Source organism: Musca vetustissima, unplaced genomic scaffold (genome assembly GCF_032173495.1).
Source record: "Musca vetustissima isolate MV318-11 ecotype Yass unplaced genomic scaffold, APGP_CSIRO_Mvet_v1 utg76569, whole genome shotgun sequence".
Classification (NCBI taxonomy): Eukaryota; Metazoa; Arthropoda; class Insecta; order Diptera; family Muscidae; genus Musca; species Musca vetustissima.
The window spans coordinates 131,739-139,285 of record NW_026874671.1 but is presented as its reverse complement, the minus strand read 5'-3'; positions in this window follow the sequence as shown (position 1 = coordinate 139,285).

Here is a 7,547-nt window from a genome sequence, read left to right as displayed (position 1 = left end):
GATTCTCCTTTTTTATAACGAGAATGTTAAACTTTGGCCATTATATGTTGTAAATCACTTGCACTTATGAGGAAATTTTTATATAAGTGATATAAAGAAAAAGTTATGATAAGTGATCATTACTAAAGGGTTATTCATGTCGTGGTTAAACTATTTTTTTTCTTTCAGTAAAATGTCTGACATTGACGAAAACTGATCGCTTATCTATCTTGCAGCGGATAAAAATGATCAAAACCACAGTCGCATAACTTACTAAAGAGGAGATTATGGTTTAAATAATCGTTCTAAACTACGTGGATGTTTATTGTCGTATTTCCTCAAGTAATTGAAGAATAGCAATTACACCCAGAAAAAGTCACTATTTGTGCGCTCTTTGGCCCAAAGCGGTGATTTGACCTTACTTCTTTGTAAACGACGATGCACAGTGTCACGACCGCGGCCAAAAATGGTCAAACCCAAGTACCTCGGAGGACAAATTTTTTGATGAGGTATATAGAAAACACTCCAATTAGAATAAATATGAAATATCGATATGAGGTTCAAATGTGATAATTATTTATAAACTGATTTTTTACCATATTTTCGAAAAATGGGTGTGTTTTTCTGATGCTCAAATATTTCAATATTCAACTTAACGGTTATTATAAAGTGTTTATTTTGGTTGCTGTGGATGTTAAAAACTAGGATTCGCTTTAGTTTGTATGTATATAGATAGCATATGGTGTATACAGTCCTCCACACTTGTAGTACTTAGTTCATCAAATTTGATAAACAAATTTTGAAATTAGTGGAGCAGAAAAAAAGTTTCAAAAAGTTTCTCTCTAATGTTTTATATTTGAGTAATGAAAAGTGTGTTATTTAACGAATAAAAAAATTAGCTGCGGACACGTGCGGTCCTAAGAGTTATTGAACTTTTTGGTGACCAACTTATAAAAATATATGACATATTCATATAAAATAGGAAGGAGAAAATGGATTCAGAACATAGTAATCATACAATATTTTACATAAAATTTGCAATTAAGTGGTAAAAACGTTATTCGAAGCGGAGATATGGAAGAATTGGTTTTAAAATATAGCTTTTAAATAAATTTTCAGTCAGTTTGAAGATTATACCTTTTTATCAGATTATTTGAGACATAATCTTATAATCTAAATTTAGAGGTCGCACATGAATTATGTTTGTGGAAAGTTCATACAGAAAAATATTATTTCATGTAACATGGACCAACAACTAAATTGCAACACCTATTACTATCGTTGCCCAAATTTGAAGTAATTTGGACGAAGACATGTAAATGTTCATGGAATTTAGTAGAATATAAACGATTTTATTTTATAGGTCAAAAAAGCGGATTTTTCAAGACCCTTTGTATGGGAGGTATATCAAATCTTGATCCGATCTACCCAGTTTTTGGTCCGTTGCTTTATAGGCATAAGTAAATGTAAAGTGCCAATTTTCATATAATTTGGTTGAATATTAAATATTATATAGCACAAAAATCTATCCAGTTTTCGGTCAGTTGCTTTATAGGCATAAGTAAATGTGAAGTGTCAAAGATTATTAAATATTTTATAGGCCAAAAAGGGTGACATTCTCAAGACCTGTTATATGGGAGGTATACCAAATTTTGCTCCGATCTATCCAATTTTATGGCAGTTATTCTTTAGGCCAATAATAAGCATATATACCAAATTTCATTAACTTACGATAACTCCTTCTATTTTTGGCCGCTGTTTATATGAACTCGCGATATAGTGCGATGGAACGACTGTCTCCGTTATTTCGAAGCGTTATGGTCGTATGATAACCCACTTTTTTGCATACGACTTGGGTAATATGTGGTATCAACAATACGGTACACAGCCACACAAGTCGAGCGAACATGGATTTAATGCAAAAGACACTGACCGCGTAATTTCTCGTCGTGACGATACCAAATGAAATCAAGAAATCCTGTGTTTATGCAGATAAACCTTCAACTCTTGAGAACTTAGAAACCAATACCAAAAATTCACGCTTCAGAAGTGTTTCGAAAAATATGTCAGTTAATTATATCTGAGGGAGATTACTATGAAGGGAAGAACATACTTTTTGACAAATTGTATAATAATCATTATTTTTAACAGGCTCGTCATTTCATACACTATTTATGTTTTTACTCCCGATTTAATGCCTCGAGAAGTTTTTGTATATACATATCGATTCATTTGTTTTACTACGTATTATTGTACTTACTTGATCTCCGACAAATTTCTATTTGCATCATAGTAAATCTAATGGCAGCTTCTCGATTAATCATCTCTTTACTACTTCAGTCATATTTTTTTTTTTGATTTTCCAAAAACGCGCGGGATTGCTTTATATATAACTCTAATTTGAGTTTTATTTTCATATGGCGTCACCTATAAAAAAGGAGAAAAAAAACATATATTTCGTTTTTATATCTAGATCAGGGACTTACGCAGGATGGGACCGGATATCCCTCAAATTATTTTTTTTTCTTAAAAAAAATTAGTTTTATAACAGAAAATTTTTAGTTCCATTAGAGTTCTCCAAATATCTACATAAACATTTTTCAGTAATCTCTGACAACGTATAAGGCAAATACAGCAGTATTTGGCACCTAATGGATTTAAATGACAATTGTTAAAACCACCAAAAACTAGAACTTTTTTCAGTTAATTCAAATTTATGGTAAGTGTTTAAAATTTTACAGAATATTGAGCAGTTAAATGACGAAGCTGCAAATACCTCAAAAGATGGAATTTGTCCGAACTCTATATCAGGTTCAACTCAAATGGGTTAAAATACTCCATACTCCGCCAATGAATTTGAGCCATAAATAAAAAATGATAAAAGATAATATTTCAAATAAAATTGTTCGATCGGTTTTGTTAGATTGTATATCACGTATATAATCCGCATGAAGAAAATTTGACAGCGCTGTTGTTCATTCGAGAGTACACCCAAAAATTCAACATACCAGAGCCCCAAAATTCAGAACGAAGAGAATACACCCAGAAATTGAAGCAATGAAAAGTGATGTATTATTTTATGTTTCATTGTTTTATTTTATGAAGGGGTGGTACGCAAAATACAGGTCAAATGCAATGAGTATCTTTTTGTAGAACTACATTATTTGTCCCATATTGGACGAACTAATTGTAAATTTGACAAGCAGATTTCTGGAAAATTAAAAAAATAGTTAAAACATTATCAAATGTAGTGCCATCAAGAATTATAAAATTTTCATATAACGATTTTTAAGAAGTGGAAAGCGAAAGATTCCCGCCCATTTAATCCACTTGATGCGACAGTAAATATTTTGTTACAAATCTTAATAACGATACTGGTAATGCATTATCCGCTGAGAGAATTTTTCTACCCTACATCGAATAAAAACGTACTTAAGAAATCAAATCTAAAACCCACGCTTTAAATCTGAAGTGGATACTGATAACATAATGAATATATTAGTTTGGGGACAAATAAATCCATTATTTTTATATGAACTATAGGACTTTATTTAACATGCTTCGGAATGTCCTGCTTGTGCCAAATATGCGCCGTTTTGTTGTATGATTTGTTACCATTTTAAAGGTAGGTCTCATAGAAGTCCTGCTCTCTATTTGAAAAAAAACTGTTGTAGTAGATTTTCATAATCATACCAATTATTTATCATTAAAGAAATTTTGCAATGCAAGAAAAAGATGATAATCGCTTTGTGCGAAGGCTGGACTGTATGGCGGATACATTAAAACCTCCCAAACAAGCTCCCGAAGTTTCAGGCGAGTCACTGTAGATGTGTGTGGCCTAGCGTTGTCCTGGTGGAACACGACACCTCTCCTGTTCTGGTCAATTGCAAATGGTTTAACAGTTTTATTGTCGATTTTTAGCTCCAGGGCGACAACTTTGATCATTTCTCCGATCTTATCGGCATTTTCGACGACCGGTCTATCTGTGCGAGGTGCATCTTTACCATCAAAAATTCATGAGCGGAATCTACGAAACGAAAATTGATCATAATTGGCTGTTGCAGTATCGAAACCATAAACACCATTCACAATTTTAGCCGTTTGGCTTGCATTTTCGTCTTTGTCCTTGGCTCACATTTCTCTTCTGGTCTTTTTGAATTTCTCCGAAGAATTCAGAAAAATTTGTGGTGTACCCGCATTTCTGATTTAATTTGAGCTGATATGCATAGATACATGATTCTTCAAGTGACGGTCTTATAAACAAACGTTAAAGCACCGCTATCGCATCTCTTCAATATGTTTTTGGACCAGCCAGCTCACGTACGGTATAAATATTCTGTGGTACGACGGCTGTGTTTGGAAGACCTTTGCCTCGGCCACGATTGAGGTCATTTAATTTTGTATTTGTAATTCAATTTTGTATTTTGATTTAATGAAAACCTCAAGAGTTTTTGAAGATATAGCCGATTTATTGTGTTAGCATCAAGTGACAGTAAGGGGGCTTCTCAAACTTTAAACGCGAATGGCGGGCACGAACACTCAAAAACTAATATCGCAATCCATTTCAAATTTTGGGACATTGCTCTGTGAGTTTATAGCTATAGTATAAACTAGGATAAAGCGAATCAGTGAAGATTTTCCTTATTTTTTAACTTTGTTTGTGGTGAAAAATAGGCGATTTTCCAAAAATTTTTTTTTCTAAGGTCAGCCATGTTGTTAATTTTTGAGCGATGTCAATAATCCTAGTTCATACGAGAGCCAGACATGTACTCTCTCTAACACCGTTGAAATTTTCGGATTCCGAAGTTCCAGTGGGGAGTTATCATGCCCGCCGTCAAAAATAAGGACTTTTCTTTAATTACAAAAAAACAACAACAAAACAATACCTTTAAGTCACGTTTTTCAATGGACTGTAATTGTGTCCTCCATATGTGGAATATCGCAAACATTCCTAAAATAAAAACAGGTTATTTAAAAAAATATATATTTGTTAATTTATATGTTGAGACAAATATTATGTGGATATTTTTCCATTAGTTTTGAAACTTAAAAACGCGAACTTAAATAATATTCGTACAAGGACAGTTCTTTACTCTTTTTGTTTGATAATGTTCATATTGTATGTCACTTTATATAGTTTTGTTGCACATGCTACACTCACACACACTTAAAACAGCTCTAATGCACGCACACATTCAATGTGTGAGTGTGTGCGTTTCTTTTCTATTGCCCTACTGAGGAGTAGCGGTAGCAACACAGCTGTTACACTTTGAATTATAGTTCTCCCCGTTGCTTTATCAAGAAGAAGAAAATGAAAACCGAACAACTTCTATATACAAAACAAAAATACAGTTATTTAATGGGGTTTTCCATGACAAAGTCTGTGCTTGTGTGTTCATGTGCGTCGTAATCAGGCAATATGATTTGGTTGAGCATAAATGTACGGATGTGGGTGCTTTATACGTTTTTCTTTTATACATTGCGTCTTGTGACGTCGTGATTGTTGTGTGTCACATTACTATTGAATGGATTCTCTGTTCTGTTCGTTTCTTTTTCTGCTTTTCTATTGAATTCATTTTAGAACTTACGTTAGCAAGAGTTGTGACTGACATTTACAGTTTGTTTTAATGGTTTCGTTGTTTTTTGTTGTTGTTCTGTTCTTGGAAAAGTTTGACACCATGTGTGAAAAACAGTGAATATAATCGACTTTTTTTATTTTTATTGAATAACTAATGTTATTATATTCATGCTTCATCGAATTCAATCAATAATATTAAAATCTAAGTGTGTAAATATTTTAAATAATGGGAAAATAAAAACTGTTTAGGGTTAAAATTGATTGTATTTGTATTACAAAGAAATACATGAAGTCATTTTAAGCTGTAAAATTTGTTCACAAGTTTTTTCGACAATGCTGCTCAATTTACAATCATTACTAAAAATTCTTGAACCCTGGAGGGGCTAGTACTTGAAGCAATGGATCCAATGAGCAAAGTTTAAATCAACGAATTTCTAAAATGTTAACAGATTGTGAATGATGTTAACACCCTTGAGATGGGTCCAGTTTTAGTAAAACGAGTGGTTAGGTTCGGCCGGTCGAATTTTTTATCCCCTCCAAGACGTGGTATGCATTTTAAATTTCTTATATAGGTCGGGACTTGTATATGGGGACTATTGTTATTGAATTATATGGTACTTGGTTCATGCTCTCAAAAAAATAATATTTAAATTAGGAACTTCAATATAGTGAAAAAACAAAAACAATTATCTATATTCATAATTTTCTGTATAAATGAATGTCAGCCGTTGAAAGTTTTAATACCAAATTACACCCACATTATATATATACCAAAACCTAACCCTATACTGAAAATTTCTTGGAAGGAAGAACCCGAAAAAAATTAGAGCTATACGTGACCAAACCCCCAGAATACCAGAAAATGGAGATACCATTATGTGGGGCTAATTTTGGCCAATGTTGATCATTTTTGAGTATCCAATATATCAAATAATAGCCAACTTACAGCTGATTAGATTGAAATCTTGCCCAAAAGTCTCAAAATACCGAAAATTGGGGGTACCAGCATATGGGAAATGGTCCGAAACATGGGTTAATATTTAGTACCTGCATTGTCTACCCAATGAGAACTCAAAATATCAAATTAGAGCCAATTCGGTTGAAAAACCTGCACAAAAGTTTACAAAAGTACCCAGTATTGAGGGGTATCGTTCTATGAGGCGTTCAAAGCACACTTCGATTAACTTTTTTAAAAATCTTAAACTTAAGTGTCAAAAAAGTGGACCCATATTGATAGATTTTAGTAGGAATATTTTCTCTTCAGTGAAAACACAAAAAACCTAATTATAGCTGATTGGGGTCAAAAGTGCTGCAAAGTACCCTTATATGGGAACTACAACAGAACGTAAACCTATATATCCCATTCTCAAAACCTAACACCCAAGGAGTAATAACAATGTAAATTTCATAACTCTATCTTCAATATTCCAAATCTCTATTGGATTTCAACAGACGGACAGAATTTTATTCTGATCACGAATTTATAATTGAATATTTCGAGTCCGTACAAACGGAATGGCAAATTTAAAATATATCCCATTAGTTGGTTCGCTTTTATATACCTTTTGAGCTGGGACATTCTCGTCCATTTGCACAACATGGTCTAGCCATCGCTGTCCGAGTATGGATCGCATAGATTGTGGTTCATTCGAGGCCAATATTCATCATCAATAGGTTGTTATTTTCTTTCAATATGGGATACATTTAATGGTGTGCGGAAACTCGTTTGCAAAAATTGACTTTTGTTTTATGCCCTCAGACTTATGGCTAATGAGGGCATATACACTTTGATACGGTGAAAATGTACCTCAGCTAAATATTGGGTTTAGACCCCATGTTTCTTTGGACCAAATCCATTTCGAAAATTTAGAGTCTGCCTGGCCGGCTGGTGCGCACAATAAATCTAGAAGGGATCAATCGATTTCATCCAAACTTTGCACATCTTAATATTTCTTCCAAACTTAGTTTAAGTTCGTAGATATCGTTTAAG